Here is a 13,886-nt window from a genome sequence, read left to right as displayed (position 1 = left end):
GCACGCGTCTACTGTCAGCCACCCGCTTGTACCTCGCACTCATGCTCAACAATCGCGGTTTCACCCTCCTCCAGACCGATGATAATTGAGCTCCTAGCTGGTCCTCCTCCGGGACGCCCCCCGAGTCACCCTGACGTAAGGTACCTAATTGAGGATGTTGACCGTAAACACAAAAGAACGGAGACTATCCCGATGACTCTTGACGGTGATTATTTAACGCGAACTCGGCCAGAGGAAGGAAAGTAGACCACTCCTCTTGGTTGTCGGACACAAAGCATCGTAAATACTGCTCCAGATTTTGGTTCATGCGCTCAGTTTGACCATTTGACTGTGGATGAAACGCCGATGAATGTGACAACTTGATCCCCAAACGTGAGCAAAAAGCTTTCCAAAACCTCGCAACAAATTGAGTTCCCCTATCAGATACTATGTCCGACAGAACTCCGTGGAGTCTGACCACCTCCTGCACAAACACCTGAGCCAACGTCTTCGCATTGGGCAAGGAGGGCAATGAGACAAAATGCGCCATCTTTGAAAATCGGTCAACCACCACCAGGATGACCGTGTTCCCCGCCGAGACTGGCAAGTCAGTGATAAAATCCATGGAGATTTCTGTCCATGGCCTATTAGGTACCCCCAGAGGCTGTAGCGTGCCAGCAGGACGGGCTCGGGGCGACTTGGCCCTGGCACACGTGATGCAAGCTGCCACGTACGAGACCACATCCTGCCGGATTTTGGGCCACCAGAAACGACGCGATACCAGCTCCAAGGTGCCCTTAACCCCTGGATGACCAGCCAGTACTGAGTCGTGATGTTCCCTCAACACCTTAAGACGAAGATGAAGGGGTACAAATGATTTGTTGGCGGGAAGTCCTGGCGGTACCTCCTCTTGGGCCTTGGCAATCTCCGCCTCTACCTCAGTCGTGAGAGCCGAAACCACTACACCTTCCTGGAGGATGGGTACCGGCTCTTCCCGAGGTTCTACCCCCGGAAAACAACTGGACAAGGCATCCGCCTTGGTGTTTTTAGCCCCGGGACGGTAAGTCACCAGAAAATTGAAACGTGTAAAGAACAATGCCCAGCGAGCCTGCCTAGGAGACAGACGCTTGGCCGACTCCAGATAGAGCAGGTTCTTATGGTCGGTGATGACTGTGACCTGGTGAGCCGCCCCCTCCAAGAAGTGTCGCCATTCCTCAAAAGCCAATTTGATGGCCAACAACTCCCTGTTGCCGATATCATAATTCCGTTCGGCCGGCGACAGCTTCTTGGAGAAGTAGGCGCATGGATGCATATCGCTCAAAGATGAGCCCTGTGACAGTACTGCCCCCACTCCCACCTCAGACGCATCAACCTCCACCACAAAAGGTTTAGACACGTCCGGTTGCACCAGAATGGGGACTGAAGCAAAACTGTTCTTCAGACGCTCAAATGCACATATCGCCACCTCAGACCAGCTAGTCAGATCGGTACCTTTTTTTGTCATGTCCGTGAGCGGTTTGGCTATAGTAGAAAAGTGTTTTATAAATTTCCTATAATAATTAGCAAACCCAAGGAACCGCTGGAGCGCTTTCAGATTATCAGGCCTTTCCCATTGTAGCACGGCTTGCACCTTAGCGGTGTCCATTTTAAACCCTGCGGCGGACACAATATATCCCAAAAAAGGCAACTCCTGAACAAAAAATAAGCATTTTTCCAGCTGAGCATAGAGCTTATTCTCACGGAGCAACTGTAACACCTGCCTGACATGCTATAAATGAATGTCCCGGTCGCTCGAATAAATGAGGATATCATCCAGGTATACAATCACAAATTTCCCCAGGACATGAGCAAACACGTCATTAATAAAATGTTGGAAAACAGCAGGCGCGGTTGTCAACCCAAATGGCATAACCAGGCTCTCAAAATGACCCTCAGGAGTGTTAAAGGCCGTCTTCCACTCATCCCCCTGACGGACCCTTATGAGGTTATACGCCCCCCTGAGGTCAAGCTTGGAAAACCACTTTGCCCCCGCCACCTGGTTGAACAAATCAGGGATCAAAGGCATCGGGTATGGATCACGGATCGTAATCTGGTTTAACTCCCGGAAATCCAGACACGGCCGTAACCCCCCATCTTTCTTCTTAATGAAGAAAAACCCCGCTGCTACAGGCGAGGACGAAGGCTGGATGTGTCCTTTGCTCAGACTCTCCGCGATGTAGTCTTTCAGAGCTTGTCTCTCTGGACCAGAAATATTAAACATCCTGGCCTTAGGTAATTTGGCCCCGGGTTTTAACCTAATCGCACAGTCATAGGCTCTATGTGGAGGCAGTTCTGAGCAACCCTTCTCAGAGAAAACATCCGCGAAATCCTGCAAAGCCTCCGGAAGGCTGGGCGTCACGGCGGATACACATGTGGCCAAGCAATTGTCCTGGCAAAAACCACTCCATTGGACTATGTCCTGAGTTTTCCAATCAATCACTGGGTTGTGCCTGGACAACCATGGAAAACCCAAGACCATTTGTGCTGGGAGATTACGGAGGACCCTACATGTAACCCACTCCGAATGTAGGACCCCAATGTGGAGTTTCACCTCAGCCACAAACTCCGTAATCTCCCCCTGAGGGAGGGGAGCGGCATTAATGGTAACCACCTGAATAGGATGAGGGAGTTTTTCGATCTTAAACCCGGCAGTGCGTGCAAACTCTTCATCTATGAGATTGGTGGCGGAACCGCTATCCACAAACACTGATATTGGTAGCTCTCTGCCCGCGATAATAACCTTGGCAGGGAGCATACATTGAGATACCATCATGGAGGATATGCATACGCTCAGTTGGGTCTCCTCCATACCCACTGAGCTTAGTAGTTTTCCGCCGGTGTGACCTTCTTCGGTAGCACAGGACAAGCGTTAACATAATGATTCCTTTTACCACAGTAAAAACATGCTCCGGGCTTCGTGAACCCAGGGACACGACACTTAACCTGTGACACCCCCACAATTTGCATAGGTTCAGTGGGCTCACCTGCAGCAACCACACTTGCACCCCTGCTTTCCCCCAGGGGTAGCGTCTCCTGTGCCCCCTGACGCAAACGGCGATCAATACGTATAACCAAACTCATGGCAGACTCCAACGATGCAGGAGTCTCATACATCAGGAGGGCCTGTTTAACTCTTCCTGAAACCCCATGAATAAACTGACTCCGCAGCGCTGGGTCGTTCCACTGTGTGTCTACTGCCCAACGGCGAAATTCGGAGCAATAGTCTTCCGCCATACGTTCCCCCTGACGGAGAGCGCGGATTTTAGATTCTGCTAGAGCTAATCTGTCGGGATCATCATAAATGAGCCCGAGTGCAGAAAAAACATTATCGACAGAATGAAATGTAGCAGAGTCAGCTGGTAAGGAAAATGCCCATGCTTGGGGGTCCCCACTCAGTAATGATAACACCAGGCCCACCCGCTGAGCCTCATTACCTGAGGAGACCGGGCGCATGCGGAAGTATAACTTGCAGGCCTCCCGAAATATGACAAATTTGCTGCGTTCCCCTGAGAATCGTTCTGGCAGCGGGATCTTCGGCCCTGCACCGACACCTGCAGATGCCGTTTGCACCTTCGCTACTACCAGGCCCTGCTGCTGAACTGCCCCTTTCAACTCGAAGACCTGTAAGGACAGCGCCGCCAACTGGCGGGTTATGGAATCCATGGGATCCATGGACTCCTGAAAAATGTGGGCCGATTATAATGTCACGCGGGGCTTAGGTCAACTAAGGCAGAAATACCCGGGGCCCCTGTGATGTCCCTTTAACTAGGGGCAACCCTGTCTGACCCTCAACCCAGGGTTTTTGCTGATGGTGCAAATGCCTGAGCCTCCACCCTTTCCTTATCTCCTGCTCAGCCCTAAGCTTAACCCTCCACCCTCCACCCAGTGAGGAGACAAACCACCAAAGCCCCAAACAATAAAGACAGACAGGGAGAACTTAAACTGCACCGCGCCGCATACACACAGGACTATACAGTAATGTGAACAGGGCACAACAAAACACAAATATGGGAAGGCGAGAAGGTAACAATGGATCATACGACACCAGATATGAATCTCTCTCTCTCTCCAACACCTCCACTCCAGACCGGAACCACTTGGTATGACACACAAGCTATAATCGGCGACGCCCATAGGCCAGCACGACTAGTTAAAGACCGTGGGCGTGACCAAACATCCAACCTGATCTTCAGCTAGATTAACCCCCGATAGCCTGAGAAACTCAAGCCGGCGCCACTGAGGCTATAGTGGACGGAGGTGGAACTACCTCTGCCTGCCGGACGCTGTGGTGTGAATAGCGTCCGACATGACACTCGCCCTAATTCAATGTTCAGTGAAAAACTGAGAGAAGCAAAACAGAAGCTCATTGTCACATAACAGAGTAAGTATGAAAATTAAATATGAGTGAAGCGGCCATGTGATCACTGATGGAACCTGCAAGCAGAGCTGAATCCTGACAGTGAGTATATTTCATGCTGTTCGGATTGGCTGCAGGACTTCATTTTATAATTAAAGGATTGAGATGAATGTCTGCAGTCACTATAGGTGGCTGCAGGTTTCTGAATTCTCACAGTACATACGCTGCACACTTTTAGGATTCTCCTGTGCACAAATATGTGATTTGTGTACTTCTGGCGACATTCCGACTAGATGTGTCCTGCCTCGTTCAATTCATTTTCATTGAGTGAGATCATGCATATCTTGCTAGCTCGTGACCACATGACTTCCATCTTCTCTGGTTATGTGTAGCACATGCCCACATGATGCCCTTAAAGATAGCAGTATTATTATCATGCTCCTGAATAATATCTGCCCTACTCTGAGCCCCTGAATAAATAATTGCCCCTCGCTATATTACTTGCACAAAATATGACCCCCACATTGTCCCTCTTATGGTACATGCTCTCCACACACAGTACATAACCCCCCACACACTAAATACAACCACAAACTCACAAATGAACCCCCCCGTAAACAACACCCACACCCAGTAAATACCCCCTCCACACAGAGAATACACCCCTAGAAACTAAATACCCCTCTAAGCAGAAAATTCATCTCCCCATAACTTTGGTGTTTTCAACTCCAGTGTGGCGCACTTACCACCAGTCTGCACCTCTGAAGCACCGCCGAATGACGTCAGCAGCCTGATCACATGACATGATCACACTGCTGGCGTCGCTCTGACCCGGTGGGCAGAGCTTCAATTGTACTCGTGTTCAGGGTTGCCACTTGGAATGTCGGGGCCCCATACTGGCAAAATTTTAGAGGCCCCCTTGAGACTCCGGCCAGGCTCCATCCCAGCCCCGCCTCCACCCCTCGAACTGTCCGCAGTCCCAGTGCTCTCTCTTGGAAAAACTCTACTTCTCACCAATCACACATTAATAGTTCCCATCACCAGATCAAACATATAGCCAGCAACTCTAGTTTTGGCCTAAAGATTTTTTAATCTGACACCACAAGGTAGACTCTTCTGGCTGAGCTCTACTCTACTATAACTTATTAAAAATTTGTTAAAATATCCAATACAATGTAGGTATATTTTTATTTATTTTTCAATGTTTAAAATGACCAATAATATTACATCCAAAGGGACAAATACTGCCGCACCATAACCAGACACAATATTACCTCCACATAGTGACCTATAATACCACATACAAGGAACAGATACTGCCACACCATGTCCAGACCACATGTTACCACCACAGTGACCTAATAATAACACATACAAGGGACAAATACCACCACACCATGACCAGACCACATATTACCACCACATGGTGACTGAATACTACAATACTGATCATTAATAAAAAAACACAAAACTATCACCAAAAGTGCCATTATACACTGGAGATCTGTACTTAGTATGCAGTATCTGTGTACAGGTAATACAGTGATCACCAGTGGCATTATAAACAGGAGCTCTGTATATAGTGTCAGTGTACAGGTAATACAGTGATCACTGGTGACATTGTACAAAGAAACTCTGTACCTGTACAGGTAACACACTGACTCACCAGTGACATCTCTAGGTGAAGTCCTTCATCTTCGATTTTCATCTTCATCCAGCACAGACCGCCATCACGTCTTTCCAGCCAGGGCTCGTCTCTGCAGGAAATAATATAGTCATCTAGCGCTCTGCTTGCAGAACACATTACTTAATTTTTTCCCAACTTCTACACACCAGATGAAGAAAAAAGGCAACATAGTGTTGCTCTGCACAGAAACAGGACCGCCCCCCATTTAAAACAGTATTCTCAAAAAAATAAAATAAATACATCACTGCAGTAATAATATCTCTTAATTAGCCCAATGTAATAATATCTCCCATCCTGGCCCCGGGTATCTCATTCCTGGCTCCAGCCATATGTTCTTCCATCCTGCCCTCATGAGTCCTGTCCTCATATGATCTCCCCATTCTGCCCCATGTGTCCCATGATCCTCCTGACCCATCTGTCTCCATCGTATCCATTCTGCACCATGCATATCCATCCTGCAACAGGCTCCTACCCCATCTATCTCTAACCTGCCCCATATTCCTGCCCCATATTTTTCCATCCTGCCCATATCCCTGCCCCATTTGTCTCCATCCTGCCTCCATGTCTCCATTCTGCACCATGTGTTTACATCCTGCCTCCATGTCTCCATTCTGCCCCCATGTCTCCATTAAGCCCCAGGTCTCCAATCTACCCCAGGTCTCCATTCTTCCTTATGTGTTCACATCCTGCCCCCGTGTCTCCCAGCCTGCTCCCGTGTCTCCCATCCTGCCCCCAGGTCTCCATTCTGCCCCATGTGTTTACATCCTGCCTCCGAATCTTCCATCCTGCCCCCATGTCTCCATTCTGCCCAACGTCTCCATTCTGCCCCATGTGTTTTCATCCTGCCCCATGTGTTTTCATCCTGCCCCATGTGTTTTCATCCTGCCCCCATGTCTCCCATCCTGCCTCCGTGTTTTCCATCCTGCCTCCGTGTCTCCATTCTGCCCCGGGCTTGCCGTTTTCATTAAAAATTAAAAAAAAACCTTTCTGTTGTGAGATCATTTTCTGGTTCACCAGTTGTGAGTTCTCCTTCCAGACTCCTTCTGGTGGTAACAGGAGGTAGTGAGGCTCATTTGATCGGTGGAGATCTGCCACCTGAGAATGAGGATGACGATTGGACCTCAGGAGTCTCAGATTGGATTTAAGACAGCCGAAGCTCTATTCAGTTGATAGTGATTCCTTCTGGCTTGTCAGCTCTTGGTTTTCAGCTCTGTTGCAGTCATCTAAAGCTAAGTTTTTCTGCTAATGTTCACACTTGATTTTATTGGTCTATTCAGTTTTTTGTGTGGTCAGCCAGCCCCGGCTGGGGGCTGTGCTGAATTTCCACTCTTATTTATCAGTATTTTGCCAATTTGCTTTTTGTCCCTTACTAGTTTGGTCTCTTTTTGCTTTGTCTCAGAATATTTCAGAGTGCTGATATAGTGGGAGAAGTCTAGTGACTTCAGGGTTAATTTTGCTATCAGAAGTGTTGGACATTATTTTCGTTGTTTTTTTTGCAGGTTGCAGACAGTGTCTTTTATTTCCTTTCCTTTCTAGTTAGTTTGGGCCCCATCGTTTGCTCAGCCTATTTTCCTGCCTGTGTTTGTGCCTTCATCTTGTTTCACCGTCAATACATGTGTCGGGGCTATCTAATCCTTTGGGGTCTGCTCTGGGGCAGTTAGTTTTCCCCTTTTCATGCTTCAGGCTTATTTAGTCCTCTGGCTGTGACGAAGCATCTAGGAACATCGTAGGTACGCTCCACGGCTGCTGCTAGTTGTGTGGTAGGATCAGGGATCTGCAATCTGCATAGTTACCAACCTATCTGGTTTTCTGTGACTTAGCTTGTTTTGCTTTTTTCTCCTCGGTGACCCATTCATAACAACTTTTTCTTTATCTTGCCGCGGTCCAGCACGACGTCCACCTCAAGCATTTCAGCGCGGACTCACTGGTAAATGACAATTACGTCATATGTCGACGATGTGCTCGCTGACCTCAGCTGCCAGCCTCAGATTGGCACCCTCACGGCAATAGAGTTTTTTGCTGAACCTGCGTCTCAGATGCAGGTTCAGTTTCTGCACCAGCAGAATCCTGCCGCTGGGGCCCGATAACCAGAAGAGATGGGGCCCGATGCGGGCCCACTCTGATCACCGGGTCCGATATGCCAGTCAGGGCAGTAATGCACTGATGGCGACCCTGCTCAAGTCTGTTGATCTCTTGGAGCTGACATGCTACAGTTTCTCTGTGCCAGTTGTCAGCTTCCCGACTCCCAGTCCGTGGGGCAACAGAATGCAGCTGCCGGGGAAGACACTTCAGACCATTTCCCTCTAGATACGCCTCTGTATAGGCATATCATATTGATGATCTATCCTGTGATAGATCATCAGTATCAAACACCCCCTTCCCATTATTACCTTATACAAAGTTTGAACAGCACAACTCCATTCATTGTGTAGTGACTGATCTCTAGACTACAGCCTAGCTCTTTATTGATGTGAATAGATGAGTTGCAGTACCAGGGAATGAGCCGCACATATTGTACAAAGTCAAGCTATTTAATTCTGTTCACTGCTTACATCTGGGCTACACTGAAGCTAAAGAAACAGTTAATCAGTAGGGTGACGGGTGTCAGCATCCACTGATCTCATATGTGATATGCCATGATACATAATATGGTTGTAAACCCCATGTAAAGAAATCATTTAAATCTGTGAATTTGAGGTCAGTTGGCCATCCTGTTGCAACTCTCCTCCTGCTGCAGCAACCGCATTATCCTGCTGTTATTTGAAAGTAGTCTTCCAGCACCCTGGTTCCGATTACCATACCTCTGCTATTACTTGTATGATACACAAACATATGGTTTTTTAATGTTGTCTGTCCTTTTATAATGGATAATGCAGATTTTGCCTTTGAGTCATGTGACCATTTTCTTATAGCCGTTATTTTACTCACTTCAAGGGACTCTGTGATCAGGTTTTGCTATGTAATCTGAAAGCAGCATAGTGTAGGGCTTGAGACCCTGATTCCAGCAATGCATCACTTGCTGGTCTGCATGCTGTCATTTTGATACAATCATAAACTTGCAGCAAAGAAAACAATCAGTACTCAAACTGCTGAGCCCTGCATAACTGGACATTGACAGAAAGCTGCCAATCAGGGGGCGGGGTTACACAGAGCAGTTGACTAGATGGCATGAGACACCTAGTTCTGTAAGTATAATCTCCTGCTGATAAAACACTGATTTTATTGAAACGGCAAGACACAGCCTAATAAGTAAGATCACTGGGATCAGGGTATCTGCCCCTACATCATTCAGCACTCAGATTACATAGCAAAAACCTACTGACAGAATCTAAGTCATTTTTTGTAACACTGATAACATAAAATGTCATAAAATTATTTTGAAATTAACCTAACAAACCTGTAACAATAAGATACTTTTATTTTTAGATCTTATTATTCTGTCTCTTCCTGATTGGCTGCAAATTCCATGCGTTCTAATTATCAGCTTCTTAGATAATTGTATAACTTGTACTCACACCACCAGGTGTCCACAGATAGTTTAACTCCACCGGCAATACAACTGTAGAAAGACCAGGAGAAACTATGCTGTTTCCTTCCGAAATCTTGTATTAGTTACAATGAACAGTAGATAAAAAGGAGTAATCTGTATAGGGCAGTACACATGCATCTTCAGTAATGGCTGCTGTGGATTAAACTGAGGAAAAAGGGAGGCACAACCTAATACAAAGACCAACTATGGGAGGGACATAGGGACAATCTTCACACTGTCTAATTTTGCATAGCAATAACAGAGAATTTTACCGATTGGAGGAAAAACTAAACACAGAGAAATATACATTACAGGTTTTTCCCATTCATGGGAAACAACATTTATCTTTATAAATGGTAATAGAATCAGGTGAAGCGCAAATACATGTATTTTGAAACAATTCAAAAGAAAAAAGGTCCAGCTCCAAGGATAAAATCCAAATATTTTATTGAGACTATTAATAATTTACATAGCTGCTATGATCATTTAATCATGCAAAACAGAAGCTGCGGAGACACCATCACGTGTTTCTCAACGCAAGCAATGAACAGCCAGGTCTTTGTCCGGGAAGGAACAACCACGGGAAGGGCAGTCTCCAATGAAGGAAACCACCTATGCCAAAACATGGTATCCATCCACATACAGCTGTTTCGGGGTATTGCCCCTCATCAGTGTGGAGTAGGAAACTGGCTGGTAGGAGCAATGCCTAGTAAAAAGACTATGAAGAGGAGGATGAATGAACTCATGGAGATCAACATCCGACACTGCGGAGACACCATCACGTGTTTCTCAACGCAGTGATTCTAGAGCACTGCCCCCATCCCTTATGGGAAATATGCAAAACATGCAAAACAGAAGCTGCGGAGACACCATCACGTGTTTCTCAACGCAAGCAATGACCAGCCAGGTCTTTGTCCGGGAAGGAACAACCACGGGAAGGGCAGTCTCCAATGAAGGAAACCACCTATGCCAAAACATGGTATCCATCCACATACAGCTGTTTCGGGGTATTGCCCCTCATCAGTGTGGAGTAGGAAACTGGCTGGTAGGAGCAATGCCTAGTAAAAAGACTATGAAGAGGAGGATGAATGAACTCATGGAGATCAACATCCGACACTGCGGAGACACCATCACGTGTTTCTCAACGCAGTGATTCTAGAGCACTGCCCCCATCCCTTATGGGAAATATGCAAAACATGCAAAACAGAAGCTGCGGAGACACCATCACGTGTTTCTCAACGCAAGCAATGACCAGCCAGGTCTTTGTCCGGGAAGGAACAACCACGGGAAGGGCAGTCTCCAATGAAGGAAACCACCTATGCCAAAACATGGTATCCATCCACATACAGCTGTTTCGGGGTATTGCCCCTCATCAGTGTGGAGTAGGAAACTGGCTGGTAGGAGCAATGCCTAGTAAAAAGACTATGAAGAGGAGGATGAATGAACTCATGGAGATCAACATCCGACACTGCGGAGACACCATCACGTGTTTCTCAACGCAGTGATTCTAGAGCACTGCCCCCATCCCTTATGGGAAATATGCAAAACAGAAGCTGCGGAGACACCATCACGTGTTTCTCAACGCAAGCAATGACCAGCCAGGTCTTTGTCCGGGAAGGAACAACCACGGGAAGGGCAGTCTCCAATGAAGGAAACCACCTATGCCAAAACATGGTATCCATCCACATACAGCTGTTTCGGGGTATTGCCCCTCATCAGTGTGGAGTAGGAAACTGGCTGGTAGGAGCAATGCCTAGTAAAAAGACTATGAAGAGGAGGATGAATGAACTCATGGAGATCAACATCCGACACTGCGGAGACACCATCACGTGTTTCTCAACGCAGTGATTCTAGAGCACTGCCCCCATCCCTTATGGGAAATATGCAAAACATGCAAAACAGAAGCTGCGGAGACACCATCACGTGTTTCTCAACGCAAGCAATGACCAGCCAGGTCTTTGTCCGGGAAGGAACAACCACGGGAAGGGCAGTCTCCAATGAAGGAAACCACCTATGCCATAGTGGTTGTTCCTTCCCGGACAAAGACCTGGCTGGTCATTGCTTGCGTTGAGAAACACGTGATGGTGTCTCCGCAGCTTCTGTTTTGCATGTTTTGCATATTTCCCATAAGGGATGGGGGCAGTGCTCTAGAATCACTGCGTTGAGAAACACGTGATGGTGTCTCCGCAGTGTCGGATGTTGATCTCCATGAGTTCATTCATCCTCCTCTTCATAGTCTTTTTACTAGGCATTGCTCCTACCAGCCAGTTTCCTACTCCACACTGATGAGGGGCAATACCCCGAAACAGCTGTATGTGGATGGATACCATGTTTTGGCATAGGTGGTTTCCTTCATTGGAGACTGCCCTTCCCGTGGTTGTTCCTTCCCGGACAAAGACCTGGCTGGTCATTGCTTGCGTTGAGAAACACGTGATGGTGTCTCCGCAGCTTCTGTTTTGCATGTTTTGCATATTTCCCATAAGGGATGGGGGCAGTGCTCTAGAATCACTGCGTTGAGAAACACGTGATGGTGTCTCCGCAGTGTCGGATGTTGATCTCCATGAGTTCATTCATCCTCCTCTTCATGATCATTTAATCGGCATATCTCATATGAGACTACCGCATGGGATATGTCCAGAGAGGCTCTGTACGCGTTTTGAGCATTGCCTGCTCTTAGACTCAGAGCCTCTCTGGACATTTCCCATGCGGTAGTCTCATATGAGATATGCCGATTAAATGATCATAGCAGCTATGTAAATTTTTAATAGTATCAATAAAATATTTGGATTTTATCCTTGGAGCTGGACCTTTTTTCCTTTGAAGTATTCCAAATACGTACATTCTTGGCAGGGACGTGTGCATGCTTGGATTAACGAAGGTTCAAGATGAACTACAAGGGGTGAGCTGAATTATTCCTTCCTTCTTTTGCATTTTGAAACAATACAGTATGTGCACACTGCAATACAACCTGTTCCAAAATTTTCCAATCTGCTCTAATATCCAGAATACATTTTAATATATTTTGAATGCACAAACAATCTGTACAATTACTATTGAGGCTCATACCCTTGACCCATATGATAGGGCTTCCATAGAAGAAGGGTAAAAATAGGAATAGTCAGCAAGATGTTGTAGAACAAGTCCTATTTGAATACTAGGTTGCGCGATGGATGTAATTAAACAATTTGGGAGCATTTCGGGACTGGAGATAAATTGGCACAAGTCTTATGTCATGGCTGTGGATAGAGCAATAGAAGCGGAGGAGATAGATGAGAGGGGGAAACAACTCCAGCTAGTTTCACAGTTTAAATACCTAGGGATATGGGTAGCTCTTCCACTGTCCCGATTCACGGATCTGAATTTGGTTCCTCTGCTAGAGAAATTTAAAGGGAAAATAGGTGCATGGTACAAATTGGCTTTAACGGTAACGGGTAGAACTAACCTGATTAAGATGGTCCTTATGCCACAACTAATGTATGTTTTGCACAATTCGCCGATATGGCTACCAAAAAAACGGTTTCGGGGCATTGATTCTATCTTCAGATCCTTGATATGGGGCAAGAAGCAGGCACGGATTAAATTTGGAACTCTGCAAAAAGGAAAGGAAGAGGGAGGACTGGCCGCACCAAATCCATGGGTCTATTTCTTGGCAGTACAGGGCCAGCATGTCAGGGGATGGAGAGAGCTCGATTGTGGAGGAGCAGCTCACCGGGTGCTGGTACATGTGACGGGGAGACGCCCACTTATCCAGGGTCTAGAGGATGGTACCTTTAAGAAACTGGGAGCACCATATCCTACCATAGGCATGATTCAGAAGGTATGGGACACCATTAAAAGGATCAGAGGGGTGGATGAGCTTACTAGGTACTCACCGGTGTGGGACAATGAGCATCTGCCGGAACTTAAAAAGCTGCGTCAAATGGGCAATTGGAAGGCGAAAGGAGTGAGATATGTGTGCCAACTGCAGAGTGGAACGGACCTGAAGACCTTTGAGACATTGAGAGAGGAATTTGATTTGCCTTCGGTATGGGGGTTTCAATACTATATGCTTCGACATGCTTGGAGGGCACAGTGTAGATTGGGAGCCATGACGGTTCAGGGCGACATTGTACTAGAATTTGTGTGTATGAAAGGAGGGACGAGGGGAGTTATATCGAGCATATATCATGATCTACTACACTCCTATCTGGGGGACAATCACCTCACTGCAAAGAGTAAATGGGAGAGGGAGGTGGGTACCCTCACAACAGAACAATGGGAAGCTATTCTTGAATATGTCCCGAAGATCTCTCTAA

The sequence above is a fragment of the Dendrobates tinctorius genome, unplaced genomic scaffold (genome assembly GCF_039654945.1).
Source record: "Dendrobates tinctorius isolate UK_male_01 unplaced genomic scaffold, ASM3965494v1 ptg000209l, whole genome shotgun sequence".
Taxonomy (NCBI): domain Eukaryota; kingdom Metazoa; phylum Chordata; class Amphibia; order Anura; family Dendrobatidae; genus Dendrobates; species Dendrobates tinctorius.
This window is presented reverse-complemented; position numbering follows the sequence as displayed.